The sequence below is a fragment of the Corvus moneduloides genome, chromosome 4, assembly GCF_009650955.1.
Source record: "Corvus moneduloides isolate bCorMon1 chromosome 4, bCorMon1.pri, whole genome shotgun sequence".
Lineage (NCBI taxonomy): Eukaryota > Metazoa > Chordata > Aves > Passeriformes > Corvidae > Corvus > Corvus moneduloides.
In genome coordinates, this window is record NC_045479.1 from 48,774,429 (window position 1) to 48,796,339 (window position 21,911).

The 21,911-nt window shown below is 42.0% G+C and overlaps 1 protein-coding gene across 1 annotated transcript in view; it reads left to right on the plus strand.

Annotated features, from left to right (window-relative positions):
* Positions 1-1,609: 1,609 nt before the first annotated feature.
* Positions 1,610-21,911, plus strand: part of FOXP2 (forkhead box P2) — a 415,537-nt gene continuing 395,235 nt past the window's right edge. Inside the window, exon 1 of the mRNA XM_032107078.1 lies at positions 1,610-1,736. The gene's annotated coding sequence lies outside the window, so the exon portion shown is untranslated. The remainder of the gene's footprint in view (positions 1,737-21,911) is intronic.

Sequence of the window (21,911 nt, forward strand, 5' to 3'; positions counted from 1 at the left end):
CTGAACTTTCACCTCGCGAACCCGGCCGCGCCCCATTGGCTGCCGGCCGGCCCGCCGCGCCCCGAACGGCCCCGCCGCCGCCCCGGCCCCCGGCCCCGCCGCCGCGGGCGGGCGGAAGGGTGCGCGGCGGGGCGGGGGGCGGCCTGGGCCGGGGGCCGCCGCGGGGGGCCCCGCCGAGTTGCCGGAGTTGTGGCGGCTCCGCCCCGCGCTGCCCCCCCCCCCCCCCCCCATCATCTCCCCCGGTGCCGAGCGGCCGGCAGTGCCCCCGGCGGGGCTGGCCGGCGGCCCCGGGAGCGAGCGGCGCGGAGCGCGGCGGCGGCGGGCAGGCGGTCTGCCACTTGCCTGTAGCGGCGAGCGGCAAAGTTTGTGGGATTTTTAATTGTGCTTACGAAATGCGGTGACTGTTAATTCTGAGTGACAGTCACTTGTGATCCTGGCCCTCGGCGCGTACAGAGAGCCCTGCTAATGCTGGGGCTGCCGCGCGATGATTAGGTGGGCTCCGAAATAACAAATCCCACGTTCCGCTCGGCCACCGCCGTCCGCTTTCTTCCGCGCCCACGCAAGTCCTACCACCCAAACACACCCCCAGCGCCGATTTACTGGGAACCGTGGCGGGGACAAGGGAAGACAAGACCAGCATTTCTCTCCCCGCTCCCCCAACACCCTACCCCACGCAGGAATCACTTTAAAAAGTGTTTTTCCCTGGGGGAACGGCAGCCCCCGGACCGGGCGGCCGTCCTACACCACACAGGCGGGGAGCGGCCGGTCCCTGCGGCGGACATCTGGGGGGTCCTGCACCTTGCTCCAAATGCCGGGGCCGGGGAGAAGAAAAGTTTCTGAGCCCACGCGTGCCTCCTCGGCATAGCTGCTGCCAGCAGCCAGGCCTCCCCCGCCGTCCCCCTCCCACGCGGGTTCCCCGGGCTGCCTTCGCGCGGGGCCGCGGCACCTCGGGGGCTGCCAGCAGGCTGCAGCCGGCCGGCACTGCCAACACAACACACGGCTTTGTTTTCCGCCCGTCTGCTAAACTCGTTGTGTCTAACGGAGCCGGCGGAGCGGGGCGGCGGGAGGGGAGAGGGGGCGGGAAGGGGCAGCCGCCGCCAGCAAACAACTTCCCCCGACGGTTTGTTTACATAGCAGGTGGAGCTGCCGTCCGCCGCGACCCACAGCGCCCACTCCGCCGGGGACCGGCCGGGGGAGGCGCCGGCGGAGCGGGGCACGGCCCGGCGCACCCCGCCGCACTTTTTTTTGTTGCCATTCCCCCTCCGCTGCTTTCCCCCCCCACCCGTCGCCGCGTTATTAGCACTTCTGTGCAGGCCACTCTGCGATCATGTGAGGGAGGGCTCCCTTCGCACTCCCCTCTCTCCAAAGCACCCGGTGTGTGCGGCGGAGGGGTTTTCTTTTTTTTTTTTCCCCTCGTCTTTTTTTTTTTTTTTTGCATTCCCAACAAAACACATACACACAGGCGGCACACTCCGCACACGGGCGGATCCGCACGCCGGGGGAGGGAGAGCGGCACCGCCAGCGCCAAGCAGCACCAGCCGGCGAGAGGGCGCGAGGCTCCGCCGCCGCTCCGCGCCCGCGGAGGGCCCCGCGCCGCCCGCCCGCCCCCGCTCCCCCGGCCCGCGCGGCGGCTCCGCCCGCGGGGACTCTGCATGTGCCCGCGGCTGCGCGCGGCTCCGCTCGCCCTTTCTCTCGGTGTCAGCTCGCCGGGACGCCCTGCACGGTGTCTCCTCCCGGTAAGTGCTACCCCCCCCACCCCGCCCCGCACACCCGTCCCCTCCTCCCTCCGCTCCCCGGTGTGACTTGCTACTTCCACCCGCTTCCACCCCCCTCCGCCGCCGCTCACTGACTTGCCGCCGCCGCGGGAAAGTTTGGCCGCGGCCGCAGCAGTGACATGTGTCAGGTCTCCCGGCACCCGATGGCACCGCTCCCGAACACGCACCGCCAGCGGGGGGCGGGGGCGCGCTCGGCGGTGGGAGGCTGCGGTGCCCCGGCCAGAGTTGGGGCCGTGTCCGGCGGGCCGGGCCGGCCGCGGGAGCGGCCGTAAGCTCCCCCCAAACAACTCGCAGCGGCTGCGGGTCGGCGGGGCCTCCCTCCTGCCGCTCAGAGCCGTGCAGCGCCGCGGACCCCCCACCCCCGCGTAATTAAAAACAAACAACCTGTAGCCTCCCCGCATGGGTAGGGAAGTGCCAGGCGGGGAGGGCTTGGGGCCAGGCTGCCGAAGGAGCGTGTGCGGGAAGCTCGGCTGCCCGCCGTTTGCGTCCCCGTTTGGGTGGTGGTGTGTTGTTGTTGTTTTTTTTTTCTTTTCCCGCTTTTTTTTTTTTTTTCTTTGTTGTTTTTCCCCGGGACCTCCCCAGCAGACAGCCCGGGTGAAGAAACGTGTCACGTTTCTCCTTTGTGTGCTGCCTGCCCGCCTGCCCGCTGGAGGGAGAGGCGCACCCCAGCCCCCGCCTCTTCGCCTGCCTGCTCGCGCGGAGGGGCCGCTGCCGGCCGCCCCCTCGGGGCGCCCCGCGCCGCGCTGCCCCGGGGCGCCCCCGCTGGCGTGGGAGGAGAAGCGCAGGGGCGCCGAGGTGCCCGTGGGGTAGCGGTGCCCCTGGGCGCTCTTTGGGCTGCGTAGGCAACAGTGTTGTCCCCTCGCCCAAGACAAAAATGCCTAAATCCAAGAATTAATAAATAATGGTGTTGGAGCCGCGGGGTTCCGGAGGCGGCCTTCGTGCCTGTTACGTGGGGGCCTTCCCTTAAAATTGGCTTTGAAGTTGAGGAGGGCTGTGGGACTTGGAAAGTTTGGGAAGCGTGATAGATTTTGAAGAGAGGGGAGCGGCCGCGGCAGCCTCCGTTTTGGAGCGGGCTGGAGTCTGCCGTGCCATCGGGAGTGCCAGGGCAGCCATAGGAGGGAGGGCGAGCGCCGGCGCCTCCGCTTCGCGTTCTGCCGCGCCGAGCGCGGGGTGCGCAGGCGGCAGCGCTCTTGGCCTCCCGTAACCTGCCGGAAAGCCCTGTGCCGCCCGGCGGAGCCTGCACGGCCAAGGTAAAGGCAGTCCGTGAGGCGGTTTTGTTATTTTCCCGTAGCTCGGCTTGTGCCAGGTTCGGCAGGCAGCGGCCCCTGTCCCAGCGCAGCCGCTGGCAGAGAACACTGGTGAGCGCTGGTAAGGTCCCGGGATGGAGCTACTCGAGAGGGGCAAAGCTTAGGCTGTGGGCTGGCAGGAAAACGCTCATCTAAAATTTGCGATAATAGTCCAGACAGAAAGTGGGCTGCTGGTATATTGTCCAGGGAAAAATAATCTCAAAAGTAATCACCGTGAATTTATGGTATTGTCCTCTTCTAGTGAAGAGTGCAGAGCTGTAGATGGAGGAACGGGCTGTATCCTCTACCTGGGAATCGCTTCTACTTTTACCAAGTCTTGTCCTACCGAGAGAGAAACACAGAAGTTCCTCTTCCAAAGAGGATTTTTTTCCTGGTCTTTTCTGTGCATTAAAGCCCTTATCCAAACTCAACTCTAGAGTGGGAACTTTTCCACTCACACTAGTACGAATTGCTCCATTGACTCCACAGGCTTGGATCAGGCCCTTGGAAATCTTGTTACAAAGGTGGGACTCAGAAGTTGCGCATGGTGTCTATATCCCCACATTAATTTTGTGGGGGGGGGGGGGAGAAGAGACAAAGTTTTAACAGATTTTGACAGTTTTAAAATTTTTTCTTCCATGTGCTAAGTAATTTAAAGCCATTAAGGGAAAACATTACTGCTAGTAATATTACTCTAAAGAAAATATGATTAATTATTAAATTGGTTTCTCTAATGCTACACTAAACCCTTTTAAGTAGGATATGGTTTTAAACGTTCAAATTAGTATTTTTAGAAGTTTTTTCTTTACGATAATTTGTTCATGTAAATGTAGAGACTCAGCGTACCCCTGTTTTGTAGTAATCTGCAGTTTTAATGTAATTCTTAAAAAACGGTTTTGTTCTGTAGAGTTTTTGCATACTTAAATCATTCATTTAATTACTCAGGATAGTAGATCAGTAAAAGGTAAAGGGAAAGGAAAGAGTATTTCTAATATAGTATTTCCAAAACACATGTAGTTAGACATCCAAATTTATTTTGATAATATCTAACACCTGAAATACACTGCTTCATGTGAGGCCTTGTTGGTGTGGGCTTTCAGGTTTAACAGTAACCTTACGAGGAAGCTTAAGCAGAATCAATTGTATAAATATTTGTGTATTTCTTTGTTTTTAGTTTAACCTGACCGATTCTTACATTGTGTCACGGGATCTTTGCTACAGTGCAGTGTTTATATTATCCGAGAGAGGAAAAAACCTAAATGCTTTGGTGCTTAGTGTTTAGTAAAGATTTGTGTAAAATAACCAAATTAGAGTGCATTTGAGTGTGAGGAAGAGTAAAAGAAATATACTAAGTTCAGGACATTTCAGTCAGTAAATACATGGTACTCTTTCAAAGATGCACTAGGGTTTGTGCAGTAGTCAGGTGAATAGTTCTACAGATTTTTGAAATGACTTGTTATTTGGTGGTGTTTGTCTTTTTTTTTTTATTATTGGTTGGATTTTTTTTCTGTAATCATCTGTTGCTTGTACGTTTCTTAAATGCTTTCCATAATATAATGTGTTGGGACTATCATTTTAAGAATAAAGGTGTATTTGCTTAGAAACATTCCTGTCAGACTCCATTATTTTTTTGGAAAAGTTATTGTTGGACTTAAATATATTTTAAAAAAATTACTGTAGAATAAGATAATTTATTTTTTTTTTAGGACTGATTTATGTGAGCTGGAATAAGCTTTTTGTATTCTGAGGAATGTACCTGATTCAGCATTGCATGCACAGGAGTTATTCAAGGCTAGTGGGCTGAAAACAATAGAAAACTTCTGAGATGTGATCCATGTTGTGGCAGTGTTTTGCTATGTGTCATTGAAAATGTCACTTAACCTCTTTGTTTTTCATCATTGAAATGTGAGGGCTGGTATTTATCTTTCTGATAGAGTGGTTAATTAATATTTCTTGAACGTGGAGTACTTTTTTGTTCCATTTCTATTTTTACCAGATTTAGTTTGGAGAAATTAAATTGTGATGGTGACTGAAAATAAATGGCTCCTGGGAGTCATCATGTTTTTTTCTTTGTTGGTCGGATTGTGAAGAGGTCACTTGCTCATATGAAATGAAAATGATTTAGGACATAGGTCACTGAAAAGTACCCATGGAATGATTTTGACTGGAGAAAAATGCAAATCACAATCAAACTGAAAAATGCTGTCAACTCTGTTGAAAAAGAATAATTTTCTGTACACCAGAACTTACTACTCTTTTAAAATTTTGTGACAGCTAATAGGTCTAGAAGTAATGCAAATTGTCTTATTTTTTTTTTCCACGGCCACTGAAGCTTACCTCTCAACTAATCCTTGTTAGAAGAAAGACTTGTCATTTGGATTCCTGTTCCCTGTTTTGACTTGATACCTTTCCTGATTGTATGTGCAAAATACTGGCACCAGAAAAACCTCATATTAGCAATGAAATTACAGAAAAGCTTAGCTGTAATAAACTAACCTCTTAAAGTTAATCTTAAAATTGCAATAAAATAGTTCATTGTTAGTTGTTTGAAGGCTTTCCTCCACATTTGTTCCTTTACAGAATAAGTATAGTTACTGTAATAATTTCCAAGAGTAGCTTTAAACTTAAATCTCAAAACTTCTAGATCAGCATGAAAACAAGGACCAGTCTCACTAGTATTATTTAGCACTGATCATCTTTTTTCTCCTTTCTGAGGCTTTCAGTAGCTTAATCAAACTTACTACTTCTAAAAATCTTCCAAAATGTTCACTGCAAATTATAAGAGGCATCTATCCTTTGTTGCAAGGTTTGCATCTCTTTTGGCTTTTCTGCTTTTTTTTTTAAAATCCCATTTCTGATAGGTTTGCATTTAAGGGCAAGACCGTGTTTTATGTCAGAAAGGAGGTTTTGAAAGTGCCACTAATAGCTTGCTTATGCTGTCATCACTGAAGTAGCTGAAAATAATCTCTTTAATGAACAGTTGCTATGAAGTTTACTGCTTCACCGAAGTGTAGTTTGGGATGGTGTTAGAAAGTTACATTTGAACTCTGAGGAATGAGTTATGTGTGGAATTGTGTTTAATATAACTATTTCAGTTCCTGTTCTAAGAAAAATAAAGTTAAATATTAAGTATATTGTTTTAAACTCTTTACTATCTTAAGTCTTTTTAGAAAATTGTAGAGGTTGCTGAGGAGAGGGAATAAGAACATTGTAGGTTTAACTTTTTTGTTCGTTTAGTTAGTTGTTTCTTTTTCCTGCAAATAGTAATCACACATCTGTAGTTGGAAATGGGTTTGCTGCAGTTTGTTTCTTACTTGACTAAATAGGTTAGTCAGGCTGTCTGCTGGGGACAGAGCCAATTCCCTTGGATATGGTGGACTGTACCCTCTACATGCCTTGAGTGTGGAGGTCTCTTCTGCTGGGTGGCAGAGGGCTTTGCTGTAGGTAACAGATGACTTTCTAATTAGTTAGGCTGAGGAACAACAGACAGGTTTAAAGGACAGGCAGTGCCTTCATTCAACATGCAGAAGGGAGATTTTCTGCCCTGCTCACTCCCTCCACCCCCCTTCCAGTGCTGTGTGATGTCCTTTCTGGGGTGAAAGGAGAAACTACAGATCTCCGTCATACAACCCTCTGAGTCACAGAGAACCCTCCTTGATGTTCACAGGCTGGCTTTGGCTTACCTGTAGAACTTGCTTGTTTACCAAGGAGCTTTAGCTTCATATGGACAGCAGCTACTGAAAGTCGGTGGTGGAGTATCTCTGTTTTAAGATGTTTCCAGCCCATTGGTGGTTGCAGGGTCCACAGGGGCACGCCCTGCAAGTCCTCTGCTCAGTGAGCTGGTCCTTTGGACCTCTGTGGTGAATCAGACACGGCTGCAGATTGCATCATATTAAGTATTTCTGTAAATTGCTGGTCTCAGTCTTGTTTCAGTTTGCCTCCAGGATGTTACGAGGATGACTGAGATTCCACTGGGCCTGTGCCAACCTTGTTCCAGTGGGAGATACTCTTTACTGTTGGGTCCAAAACTGGAAATTCATTTGAAGAGTGATGTTTTGAGGCTGGGGAATACATCGTTATGTATAACTAGAAAGTTGTTATGGTTTTCTAGGCGCGTACTTCCGTAAATAAGTATTTACATTGTTACAAAAAAAAATCCTACGTCTTTTAAGGTTGATGTTTGGTTGATGATCGTGTTAGAATAATTTATTTTTTCTCTCACAATGTGATGTGTATTTTGCAACTTTGGTCAGAATTTGTCTTCTAAGTAAATTCAAATGCTGATTTATTCCATTATTCAGCTTTTGTATTTCAGCCTAAACCAACATGATACATTATGTATTTGATGCAATTTGAAATCATGTGTTTGACGTAATTTGACTAATTACATTTTGACATATATTTATATTAAAGTAGTCTAATCTTGATGGATATTGCCACTATAATTTTTGCGATCTTGTCCTTTCAGAGAAGGAAGGAGAATGGCTGTGATATTACATTTCTTGTTGAACAGGACCAAATTGTATATATATGTTTTGGAGAAACAATCTCAGAGTTGCCAAGCTATATCAAGCACGATACTTTAAGTATCTATCAGGTGTTGATTTTGAATTTGCCCAGGAATGGTGAAGAAAATGTAAAAGAGGTAAACATCATTTAAACTTTGCCATGCTGTCAGTGCTAAGTCTTATAAAAAATGTTCACAATTACATTGTTGATTTCTTCTTTTGTAAGCCTTAGTGTTGATGTTGAGAGGGCATATTGTTGTTCTGGAGTTGTAACCCACCTGGTAAAACAAGTGGTAGGTAATACCTGTGTAATAAAACCTGTAGTTGACATTTAACAGCTTGAAAATTAGATCAGAAATTGGTAAGTTTTACCACGTAAAAATATTACAGAGGAAATTTTAAGGGTTAGTGGTGGGAAGCCATGAAGGGCTTTAGAAAGGAGAGGGACAACATACAAGCCATGGAGAGTTGGGAGGTGAGGGGGAAAAAGGCCAGAGAAAACATGTGGCTAGGCAGGAGCCAGCAGAGGCACAGGCAGCACTGCCAGGAGGTGGGCAGCTGCTCAGAAAATAGGGGCTCAAGTTCTCAGAAGAAAGAGCAATGTGATTTTCATCTGATGCCCAATATAGAAAATACATTTCTTCACTTCTTCTATGAGAAGAAAAAATGAACTTTTTTGCATGCTGGCTTTATGCACGTGGCAGGCACAGGAGTTACACCAGGTTCCACTGGCCCTAGTTGAGGCTGCTATTTTTTAAATACTAGATCTTGTTAATTCCAGTGTGTGTCTTTGGAAATTACTTATTAGTTGCTGCATTAAAAGTTGATTTTTAATTACTGAGAAAAAGTATCATTTTATTAATGTGACAGAGGGGGGACAGAGGTCTTTTGAAAATAAAGGGGAAGAAAAGTGTCTAGAAAACAGAGGCTAATATTTTTTAGAGTCTAAAACAGAGAAATTGAAATATCTATGATTCAAGACATTTTTCTGTGAGAGAACACGAACAGGATTGTGGTTTCATTACAGTAGTTACAGTAGTCTCATGACCTATAAATGATAACATGAAAACCTGGTGCAGTCAGGTGTGCACAGACTGAAGAGATACACGTATCTGCCGAACTGTTGTGCTTTACGATTGTGTCAATGTTTTCATCTTTGTAGAATAACGTATTTAATCCAATAAGGAATAAATGATACCATGGATACAGTATGATGAGAGGAAGGGTGCTGAGAACTCCGTGATATGTGGCAACAATCATTCTTCATTGAAAGTCAATTAGTGGAACATATGGGTGCTAAAACTGTAAAAATATTAGGATGGAACTTTGCTAAAGATCATAAAATGCTTTTGTGCAGAAATTTATTCAGACCCATTTGTTACCAGTCTTGAGTGCATTTAAATTACTTTTAATGTTGTGAAGATGCCTGTAAATTGTTCTCAGTACACAATAACTGTCAGCGTACATTGAAGAATATGTATGGTCAGTAATTCAACAGATAACTATATTGAATATACAGAAGAAGTTTCATATGGTGTCAATAAATTCTTGCACATTCTTTTGCTTTAGAAGAAGAATTAATTCTATTGTGACTGAAACTTTAACCTGGTATTTAATTCTATTTTAAGAGACTGACATCTTGTGAAAGAGTTAATGGTGTTTGGCGTTGGATGTTCTGGATCTGTTCTTGAGCCTCTATTTATTATTGACCAGGAAAGGGGGTGAAGTATACCTTAGCAACCAGAAATACACTTCGTATGAACTGTGAAATGAAAACCCTTTAAAAATATTGGTTAAGGATTTTTTTGTTGGTTTGGTTTGTTTGTTTTGTGTGTTTTTGGATTTGTTTGGTGTGGTTTGGTTTTTTTTTTTTTTTAAATTATTTTTTGGTTTTGAATCTGGGAATCAGACCACTCTTTCAAATCACAGAGAAACCAAAAGAATGGTAAAACTGTCAAAATATTTGTGTATCACCGAAGGACAGTGCTAGATGATGACAGTTGATGATGAATCCAGTGTTTCTCCTGTGAAGTTGTGCAGCTTCGGAGTGGTGTCCATGCCTGTGCACATGTGTCTGTGAAGCATCAAAGGGCTTCTGTTTCCATCCACAGCTTTCCGGGAAGGAGACCAAGGCCTTCAGAAAGAAAATAAATGTATCCCAGTGGGCTTATTGCATCTCAGGTTATGGGACAGAAAATATTCTAAAGAAGAGTGCAGTCAATCCTTGGCTAAAACAGGGAATGTGTTTGAGGAATGTGGTTCTCCAGGCAGGAACTTACCATGCTGGAGAGTGTTTTACAATGTAAAAACAGGTGTTTAATGGGTTGTGGTGGGAAAACCGGGCCTTCCAAATTCTTCCTTGAAAAAATGAGGGAAGGATGCTTCCAAACCAGGTTAGCATTCGTTTCCAGACTGACTGTGTCTTGCCATCCTCCAGCTTCAGTTTGTCCTCTGGGGTGGTTGTGAAGTCTAGGTGTGCTTGGTCTAGCAGTGGGGCCTGGAGTGTTGAGTGATGGAGGGGTTCTATCTGCTGGTGACAGATTGCCACTTGTCAGGACTGCTCAGATTGAGCCTTCCAGCTCCTGGAGCACACCGGTACCCTTCTTGTGGCTTGGCTTGTCTCAGGCTTCAGGAGAAGATGTGCTTGAGGTAATGGCCACACACTTGTGTTGAAAAATCCAAGACTTTGATCCCTGATCCCAAGTTCTCTGAAGTTGATATGAAGACTCGTTTTTATGGCTTAGGTGCTGAGGCTGGTTGATACTTTCAATGTATTTGTATGTCCCTGTGCAAAACAGGTTTTTGACACAGAAGTTACCAACTACTTGGGTGTTCTTCAAAGCCACCTAGACTGAGACAGCTGATGGATTGCTTGTGCATATTTAAGTCAAATCAGTGTGTTTTCAGTTCTTCTTTCAATAAAAGTTGTTATCCCAACTGTTTTGTAGGCTCTGAAGCAACTCACCACTAACATGAAAAATCCATATTTAAAGTGACTTTTTCATAACATCTAAATACTTTGAAAGGTTCTCTTTCATTTATTTTGTAAATGAATCTTAAAATATACAGCATTCAGGTACATCATTGGTGAGGATCCAAAGACATATGAAAGAGACATTCCTGAAAACATGAATGCAGATATTTGTTTTAAAGTGTCCAGCCTGATGAGCCAGGCATGGCAACCAGGCATGACATTCCACGTGCTGTAGCTGTAGGGTGTTGTGTGCCTCATGATTGGTGCAAATATACATATGCAGCAAATCTGGCTTTTCCCAGGAGCTTCGGGCAATGTGTGAACACCAGTAATTTGCTATATGTTCATCTAGAAAGCGTATGGCTATAAGTTGGACATTGCTCTCACTTCTTGAGACTCCTCTTCCTCCTCATTATTTGATTGTCACAAAAGAGGAGAGCTACTGTGAAGCCTGAGAAAGGTGGCAGATGGAGAAAGCTGTATACTTGACTGGTCCTCCTGAGCTGCAGGCTGAGCACTTGCATTTTAAATCTTTGTGTGACTCAGTAGAAGAATACATCTCTATTATTCGATTATGTGTGAAAGTGGTACCTGCTGTCCTAGACTTAACTGAAGTGCTATTTTTAACATATGTTTCAGTACCTGTCTTCAGTAACTAGAATTAAATTTTAAACTGAAACTATTAGCCTTATTATATATAGGCACCTGCTCATTTTGTGACTTACATATTTAGAGGTTTGAATATTATTATCACTTAAATATAATTTTATAAGCGTTCTTCTGTATCCAATGACTGACATTTGGGTCGTTGTTGCTAACACTAAATTACTATCAGAATGGGGAAGACCCTTTTTTCCAAGTCATTGTTAGGCTTACAGTTTTGCTCCAAATTCACTTATCAACAGAATTTGCTTTAGCTGACTTTCTCTTTTTCTAAGATGTGGATGAGTCGGAGCAAAATGTAACCAGACACTATTAAAAATATCTTTTGCATTGTCACCTGCAATATTACCATAATTGGAACTAAGGAGCCTGCAGTTGCACAATATTTATGTTGCAATCCAAACTGACACAGCCTGGAATGCCTCAATAGCAAAACAAGACACAGACCCAAGCCTCACAGTGCATGCTTGGGAGGGAATGAGCTGCTCCTCTGGGAAACCTCCACCATCAAGGACATCCTGGGGGTCCCCCTGCTTTGCTGTGGGCTGGGGGGGCTGAGGTGATGAGGTAAGTGCTGGCAGCTCAGCTGTGGAGAGCAGTGGCTGGTGGCAGGTGTGGGTGACCCTCTGGGTCAGGCTGCAAGGATGGCTGCTTTGATAAGCTGGGGAGCTGTAGTAAGACATAGCTCCTTCTTTGAGGCCTACTAATTGGGATGATTTTTTCATTCCTTTTCACTCCTGACGCTTTGGGGGCCTCTTTCTTAGGAGGTGTTGTTTGGGAGAAACACTTCTAACGCTTTTCTTTGGTGCTTGGAAATAGTGAGTCATCATCCAGTGTCACCTTTTCTGTGCAGATCACTGTAGGCACAATGAAACCAATGTTAATCTCTGCTGCACCTCTGGTAGGCTCCTCAACAGCTGATGAACTTGATCTATTACTCCTGGCCTTCTCTGGCAAGCACAGTACAGTATATTTGCCTGTGACTGGCACACATAGATCTGTGGCCACGAGATACCTGCTCAACTCTTCAAGTCTTTACCTTTAGCGTTAGGTTTAACCCCTCAGGGCACAGCTGCTTGCAGCATTTAAAGCATGGTAAGAGGTTTTACAGCAGAGAGTTGACTCAGCAAGACTTGTGCCACCTCTTGCTGAAGATATAAAATACAATTTGTAGCTTATAATTGCTGTCTAATATGATCTTGGACCCTTACTTAAAATCCATTTAACTGATACTGTGCTTTCTTTATAAGGTTATTATTGGGAGCTAACCTTTTCTTGTGTTGTGGTTAAATGTACAGTGTAATAAGGATGTTTTTTAATGTGTTTAAGAGTTAGAAGATGTGTTAGAGGTAACCTTTATGCAGAGAGTTTTATATAGTTATAGTAAGGACAGCAATATTAAAATCCTGAACATTAGTACCATCTGAATATAATTTGTTCTCATTCTGTTTTGTGTGTGCCTGCTGGTGGAAGATTATACAGTATATTGGAAAAATCTATGTTGTTCTCCAGTATCTTTCTTATAGGTAATTGTTAACCTAGTGCAAATGACTGTCTCCAGATTTTTTTTTAAATTTAGATGCATACAAAAATACAGAAAGTGTATTGGATATAACAGACGAAACACAATTCTTTCTTTCTTTTAGGTTTCAAGGAGAGCAAAAGAAACCCAAGATTTTAGGCACAAAACTGAAAGCCTCCCAGAAATCTTTACTTTCTTGTTTAACTTCTGATATACAGGCATGGGCCATGTGTGTTGGATGTCATCAGGGAACATTAGCTTATAAGTTTTAAAGATTTATTTTCCTCAATGACAAATGTTGGTGCTTTTGTTCTGTGAATACTAGTTTGTAGTTTGTCTTCCTTTGATTGCCTGATAGAAATGCAGGTTTGCTTAGAGTTGTAAATTAAAATGAAGCATTTTTTGTATTTTTTTCTTTCTTAACCAGATACCTAAGTATATATGTAGAATTTGGTATACATGGAAAGAATTTCAGAACTTGCCTCCCTGTACTCTTCTTGAAACTGCTCTAAACAGTGGTGAAGGCAGTGGAGTTTCATACCAGGAAAAGGGTCAGGAAAAAAACCCCAGAAAGATGAGTGTTGTAAGTGTGGACAGCCTTTGTTTAAATTTGTATTTTTTTCTCCTGTTAGTGTAGATAGCTCTTTTCCCACTCTTCAGAGCCTTTTTTTCTTTTTTTTTCCTTTCATTTTCCCTTTCCCCCCAGTTGTTCATTTGTCTTCCCTTTTTCCTCAAGGGGACATTGTGGGTTGAAGAGGGGGAACAGGTTTTTCACATGTCAGGCCTATAGCTGAAAAACACTTGTTTTTCTTCTGTTCATTAAACTGCTGTCAGGGGTGAATACATTCGTATGAATGTGGGCAAGAATGGCTCTGAGAGAAACAAACATTATTTTTAATCTTAAGTAGGTGGGGAAGGGGGCAGCAGTCATAGCTCATGGGGTGAAATTGAAATTAACTGCTTTTAACACTGTGAAGAATGATGATGATATAGACAGAGTGCCTTCCTAAATTTATAATTCTTGGCTCAGATGTATACTTGTGGTACTTTATGATAGTTACTTAGTACAGTAAAGATAAATTCATTAATGGCTATGAGGTGTTGATATAATTAAATAGAGAATGCCAGTAAATTGCTTTCTGGAGCTCAATGACTGTAAACTCTGGTCATCTAATTTAATCCATCCTCTGCTTTCCATTCACTTGCTGAAATGCTTTGTAGACAGAGAAATTAGCCCTACTCCAGGCACAGTAGCTGGAAGAACTAAGTTGGTCTCTCTTAAAGGAGAGCCTTGGATGATGACTAGAAGTGTTTCCCCCAGAAAAGTTAAGATTGCATGGAAAAAGGAGAGCAGAAACAGGTTTTTACACTGCTGATAGTGTTCAGAGATTACGGTGTTCCTCACTAACTGCCTGAATTTTGTGCTGGCTTGTGGTAGCTCTGACACTTACACAGAAGAAAAATTAAGATGCTTACAACCCAGTGAACGAGATACTGTCCAAATGAGAAAAACTAGCTAAGTCAATTTCTTTCACTGGTGCTGCAGTATTGCTCACATCTGGCTTTTTGGTTGTTCTAAACAAATGTTACCGTTCTCTCAGCAGACGGTCCATTTTCCTTGTGAATTATTTAAATGTGGGCAGAAATTATTTTATGGAGAAATTAGATACCTCTGAAATTAGCCTTTCACACAAAGGGTAGTTTAACTGCATGAGGTAAAAGTTCACGTTATGCTTTTAACCTGAGCTCTTAAGAACAGAGATGTATGAGAAAATACATTCTTTAGGAAAGTGTCAGTGTTTTGCCTTGATAGGTTTTTCTTGTGCAAGGCATTCTTCATAATTTTTCTGTTAATTTGCTTATTACTGTATTGAGGTGTAACTGTAGTGTAACCCTTTGAGCTCTAAAAGGGACTTGGAACCATAAAATAATTGAGTTGGAAAAGGCCTACAAGATCACTGAGTCCAAACTTTGACTCATCACCACCTTGTCAGCAGGATCAGAGCACTAAGTGCCATGTCCATTTGTTTCCTGAACACCTCCAGGGATGGTCACTCCACCACCTGCCTGGGGAGTTGTTCCAATGCTTAAAAACCCTTTCCATGGAAGAATTCTTTCTGATGTCCAACCTGAACCTCCCCTGGTGCATCTTGAGGTCATTTCAAGGTAAAAGTGCCATATCCAGTTAAAAATAGAAAAGAATGGAAAAAAGTATTGATTATGTTGATTTGGGAAAATGCTTGTTGAGTTTACCCCCAAATCTCCTGTTTGCTTCAATTATAGAAATAATGGGAATAGTTTCCTTAAAAGCCTGCAGAAAGAGATCCGTCCTTTTGATATGTCTTACAGTGTTTCTATAGGCTTAATGTGGATGTGATATTTGAAAGGTGAAGCCCTATTATTGCTGAAGCACATCAACTACATTTCATTGTTCCAAAAACTTCTGTGCATTTTGGGTAAAGAGGTTGTGGTTTGTACTGCTCAGTTTGTCATAGAAAATTTGAGGGAAAAGTGAATTAGCTACTGTTCAAATGTTCATAATTCATTCTGGAATTTTCTAATGCATTAAAACAAATTCTTTAAGTCAAAATTACTTCACATCTGTGCATCTAGTAATAAGAACTGTGTAAAACAGCTAATAATTGTACCCAAACTGCTTCTAGTTCAACCATGTCTTTCCCACAAAACATGTTTTGCATAAATGAAAATTGTCCTGCTTGATTTTACTTGGCAGCTCTGAAGTACTTGTGGTAAAAACTCTCCTAGCAAACTACAAAAGCTAAACTCTGTAAAAGAAACCCCAAATGTTAGCTGTTCTGCAAATCATTGTGATATGCATTGTACTTGTGACTTGATCAGTTTGATTATTGCAATATAACATTAATGGTGTTGCTTCTTCTGTAGCTGTAAACTCCCTGAAGGCCTGCATTTTTGTTCTTGGTGGGAAGAAGTTAAAAAAAAATTCTAGCAACATGAAAATATATATAGTGAGTATCTGCATAAGCTGTGTTTTTTCTGTCTTTGGGTGGCAATTTTTACAGTTTGAAGACTCTTAAAATTCAGCATAATTGAAATTAAAAAAAGCCATTTCTGTGACCGTTTGCAAAGTTTTAATTTGTTTTAAGCCACGTTGTTGATCTAGAGCTTTTGCTCATTTAAGGTTGATTAATTGCTTTTGCCACTTTTGTTTGCAGTTCAGTATAATCTCATGCAGACTATTGCATTTTTTTTTTTTTAAATTTAATCTTCTGTTGATGGTTGTATGTTTGTATGGGATGTTAAATTTGACCACTAATAACTTAAGGATTTAAATAAACAAATAAATAAGATTGAAAACAATAACAAAAGACTGCAAACCGGAATAAATGCTTGGCATTGCAAATTTATTTCATGAAACATAATTTCTGCACCTGCTGTAGATCCCATTGTGGGAGCTCTTGTTTTCATGTTTTTTTTAATTTAGAAAGAGAAAAAGGTTATCCTGTTTTCATTCAACTACCTTAATTTAAGGCAGATTTATTAGAAACAAGAATAATAAGCCTATCTCTTACCTTGAATGTTTTTAAAATGTGTATGCCTTTTGTGATAATTACTGTTCATTAAGGCTCAGTACCCTTTCTTTAAAGGATAACTGTTATCTTACCTGTAAAATGGGTGGGTAAATGTTGACTGAATTCACTTAATGCAAAATGTAAAATACGATTTAGATCCAGAGTTGGGGAGATCTGTAGCCCATCTGCGTTGCTGCAGTGTCTTTCAGAAAACACAGACCCCTCTGGGTGCTTGGATAAGTCACATTGATACAGTGTGACCCACACTACAAAGGATTAGTCTCTTACTGATAATGGGCATGGTTAACTTGGCCCACGTAGGAGCCTGTGATTTCTCCCTACAGGGTGGAGCCCAGGTCATGGCTGATGATGGAAAGGAAGATGCTGTTACAGTTCTTCTTTGGAAGTGCCTGACTACGTGCTGCTCTTAGAAACTCAGAATCCTGGTACCTTACATTTCACTGCTGTCTCACAAATATTTGTGGTTGACAAAAAAGCTGAATTGTAACTGTGTAATGAGTAACACATAATCCACCCCCTAGTCTTTGCAGTTTAGTAATTTTCACATACCTACATACATAACGGGCAGACAGAAGAGTTCAGAAATCTTAAGACAGGCCAGATGGAAAATATGTTCAAATCAAAAAAAAAACCCAACAAGAAGAGAGAGAGACAGGAAGAAAGAAATATAATTCTGCTGATAATGAAAGTAGGAAGAAAGAGAGAGAGAAGAGAGAACTTCTGTTTTCCATTTTTTACTGAGACTTTTTTTTTATGGTTTTTGAACTTCTGGGATTATGATGCTTTTTCTTTGTTACAGAATTTTCAGAAAATACAAAGGTTATATCTGTGCAGACAGCTTAACTTGCTTCTAGCTCCCCAAAGTACTTTAACTCATTTCATATTCAGCTGTTAAAAGTGTACAGGTATTGGAAAAATTAGAGCTTTATAGTTGTAGCTGTACCCTCCTGGACAGCCAGGACAGAGCTTTTGGATGAGAGCTGTGGCAAGGCACGTGATGCCCTGCACAGTGGCAGTGGCTTGTCAGGGCTGAAATGCTAAGCAAGTGTGCCCCTGTAATCAGTCTGTGGGATACTTCTGGAAGCCAGAATATGGGTCAAGGAAACCTTCCTCTGCTGTAATCCTTTCTAATCTTTGCTTTTGGAAGTTTTCGAGAGCACTTCTAATGCTAAGGAGTGTAGCTCAAATTTTTCTGTATGCTTTTTCTTGCTTGTACACTTTTAACTTTTCTCTTGTGTTTGTTTAAAGAGGATCCTAATAGTGATGGGGAGGGTTTTAAAAATGCAGTATTTCATCAACAAAGGAGGGTCCTAACAATTCTGTCTAACTAGAGGTATACTGCAGAGTGAAGAAGCTGCATAAGATACAGTGGAAGTACAAGAAATCATCTCATTTTCACCAAAAACATTGTACAATGTAAAGTGCCTCTTGTCAGCTGAAATGTCAGATGTATCAGGAAAAAGTTAAAGTGGAACCTGATTTCTGTAAGGCTAAAGATTCAAGTAATTTGCTTAGAGATGCAGTAGAAAATCAATCTTATGCTTGAAAGAGGAAATGGTAGCCTTCAAGTCTCATACCATGTTTTGTAGCTGATTGCCTGTTTTTATTATCTCCCCCCGCTTTTCCTTCAGTACTTACTAATGCCCTTTGGTTAACTCTATTATACCTTTGAAAAACTTCCTGCAGAGCTCAGCTTCTTTGGCTTGTTTGCTGGGTAAGCCTCACTGATATTATTATAATTAATGGGATGTGTAAAAACTTCCCAAACCAGTGCTACAGAATCAGGCTATTAAAACTCGGTACCCCACATGTTCTGCAGTGTGCAGGATTCCCATCCTCTGCAGCTGGGGCTCATCAGAGAAGAGGCTAGAATGGCATTGATCTTGCATGCTGTGGGGAAGTTGGTGTGGTAGGAACACAACTGAGCTTGTAAAAGAATAAGAGGGATGGGAAATAAAGTCAGTTTACAATTTGGTGGTGTCTCTAATTTTTTTTTTTTTTAATTTTTTTATTTTTATGCCACAGTGATAAAAATGTGAGAGAGAGATGGGATGTGTTTTAAGATACTGAAAGTCCTTGAAGATCTGATTCGTAAGTGAGAGTTGAAACCCTTTTTCCGCAGTTGTGTGTTACATGGTAATAGTTTCCGTGGTTTGGCTCTTTTTTTCATTGGATGGTATTGCTTATTTCCTGCAAGAACTTTGATTTTAGGAATTTTTTTAAATTATGAGAAAGTAATAAAAAATAATAAGAGCTGAAATGAACAGCATGATATTTTTAAGTTTTTTTTTTTTTTATAACTGAGATGTATCATGGATATTTGTAACCTACTAGTTCTGTGAAAGTAAACTATGAAGCTAATCAAAAATTTTACAAAGTTGAGAGGAAATATGCCAACTGATAAAACACAAATCAAACAAATGCATGATTAAGAAGACAGGAAATTATACTTATTAATTGCTATACTATATGAGACCTTACCAAAAAAAAATTTAAATACAAAGAAATGCAGGGGCCTTCTTTGAGACATAGTTGCTGGTTTTGCTTTCAGTAGTAGTATCTGCATCAAGACTGGTAAGTTGTGCCTCTGAAAAAGACATGTATTTATTCTGGCTAATGGCGTGAATATAAACATTTTGTATTTAAACTGGGAATTCATATCATTGGGTATATAAAAATATCTTAAATAGGAATAACAAAGCTAGATATCTTCCTAAATTCCTTCCTTCCTTTTTTTTTTTTTGTTGATATCAATGTTTTTTGATGCATTCTTAAAAAGCTATGTGGAAAAGAGACTATATGGGGAGAAGATATTTGGTAATAGAGTATTGTCAATCCATCTTATGAGGGCATAACAAAGCCCACTGGGAGAAGGGGTTTTTTTAACACTGAGAGTCATTATTTGCAAGAGGACATTATTAAGGACTTCAAAGTAGATTTCACTGGAATACTACAGATTGTGCTTTAAGGACTTTTCTAACACACACTTAAATTTTCTGAAGGAATTATACTAGCAGTACCTTACAACCAGGAAATGTATCAATGTTGATTTGACCACTATTTTTTTTTTCTTTTGCAAGAAGCAGGGCAGTGCTTAGTGTGCTTATTGGCATATCGATGTTCATTAACTTCATGCCTCTCCTTTGACAGTGTTTTGGAGACCTGGATAGCAACTGGAAGGGCACCACTGGGTGCTGTGCAAACAGAGAACTGCTGGGTCCCAACCCAGAAGTAGGACAATTTACATACATGGGTAGAGGCAATGTTTAGAAACAGGCAAGGGAACACAAAAACAAGGAGTTGTCGTAGCATGCCAACAAATAATCGGTTTTAAAATTTTCCATAGGTCTCCTGCCAAAGCAGTTTGAAAGACGTTAATCAGTTAGTCTTGTGAATGTTCATAGCAGTGTGAGGTGTCAGCCTGGATAAAAAGCTTGAAGACACTTAATTGAAAAAATAACACATAGGTGATGGAAGCTGGCAGCCTGGACGTAAAGGAGAAGGGAGTTTACCTTTAGATATGGAATAAGAGATGATAGGAAGGCTTTGACATGGAAGATAAGTGATTAATATATAATGGGATACTGGATTTATGTCAGTGGAACGAGATTACGTTTGTCAAGATTGGAACAAAAGATAAGAACAAGATCTGAAATAAGAGCGATGGTAGTATAATAGCTGTACACTTTGAGAGAAGAGGTGTACTTTAAAGGTAGTATTTGTAAAGATCCTACAATATTTGCATGTAAATGTTTTGAAAATATTTGAATCTATAGGACCTAGATGCTTGAGTCGAAAGGCTGAGAGAGAGATGATATCCCAGTTGGCCTAAATGAGTGGTAATATTGCCCAAGGAAGGAGGCAAGAGCAATGCTTGTTAGAGGAGAGTATACGCTATTTTCTACAATGCCAACTATACAAAACTGTGATCCAGCTCAGAGCAGCAGTGTGCTATTAGAGATAAGGGGAGAGTCACCTCCCCCAGGTGAGTGGTAGTCTTCTGGGGTCCAGAATTTTTTTGAGGTCTTCCTTTACCATTTCTCTTGGGAAAGAGGATGCTTCATAAATTTATTCAAGTATTATTGTTCTTTGCTGTTTCTGTATTAATCTTTAGTGGCAGCATTTGCAGCTGAAGGTTATGCTAAATGTGTGTCACACCATTGGTGATGAAGTACCACGGAAAATATGTACTAATACCCCAGTAAGATGCTGAAGTTCTCAGGTTTTCAGAGCCAGGACTGACTTGACTGCATTGCTTACTAGTTGTGAAACCATGAGTTGTGAAGATCAGCCAGGCTGAATGCCGGTAGAATTTCTGCTATGGACATGATTTTACATATATAGGATATGTTTCCACCTACTGGGAAAAATGGTTTGAAAATTCTTAGGCAAATCATCTCTCTTCATACATAGGGTCAGAGTATTTCATTTGTTTGTTTACAGAAGGATAGAGACGACAATATTGCTGTGTAGTTCCTGCTGTTTACCTCCACCCTTATCTATCTATGGACAACCTGGAACAGGGCTCTCATGTTATTGTGGATATCTTTAATTTCAAGTGGAAAGTGGTGGAGTAGTGCAGTGTGAGGTAGGTCCAAGATGCTGTGAGGTTTTCCTTTTTTTTTCTTTTTGGTTGAGACTTTATGCTACAATCGAGCAAATATTTTACTGAAGCTTGAAAGTGATTTTATATCTTTCTACTTTGGTCAGGTTTGTTGTATATTTACTAAAAGTGTTGTCCATTTTGTTTTATTTTTAAGGATTTCTTTGGTGTGCTTCCATCTGAAGGGTATTGGAGGAATCTGAAAAGCTGGATCTTTTTTTCTTTACTTGCAGACTTGTGATTCCCATCTGCCCTCTGAGACCCCACCAGAGATCGTTAGGTACAGTGCTTTGTGGTTCCTGACAAGAGGGTTCCTGCTAACCCTAGTGAGAGCATGGCTGTGCCGTTTCAGTCACTGAGGACTGCTTGATTACCTCCCCTCTTCCCATTGCTCTTTTTTCAAGTTCTGAAAAGTATTCAGCAGATTTATCACTGTTTTTTAAGAAAGTCTTCATGAGCATGACCTGAGGTTTTGCAGGAAATCTTGAAATAAAAGTAATAATATTGTTATACATTCTCTCACATTCAGCCACGCATGCTATCACAAAAGTAGCCTTGAAGCTGTTTTAGTTTTACAGCAAAGAGTGTTTCTTTTCATACCAGGTAATCCAAGCTGCTGAGATTTTTTCCCCCTTGGCTTTGAAAACATGCCTTTATATTAATAATCCTGGATTTTGTGCTGAAAGTTGATTGCTCTAGTTGATGATTGGTATTCCATAACACTAAATAAAAGCTCAAAATTTTCTCTTTTTCCTTTTCCAATCTGAAATCTATCAATGTGTAGTTTTAGAGATCACCATTAGTGGAAGTATAATCTCTGTGCTTGCTTTTATTCTTGGCCACTGGGAATTTTGCTACCAGCAATAAAAGACAACCTCCATGTTGTACTGCACAGTATAGATATTGTAAATTTTGGTCTTGCTTTCCATTGATCTGGTTTGCCATATGGGAATCATATTCAGCTGATCTTTATTTCCTGAGTCAGAAATTCTGTTTTACCCATCTTTG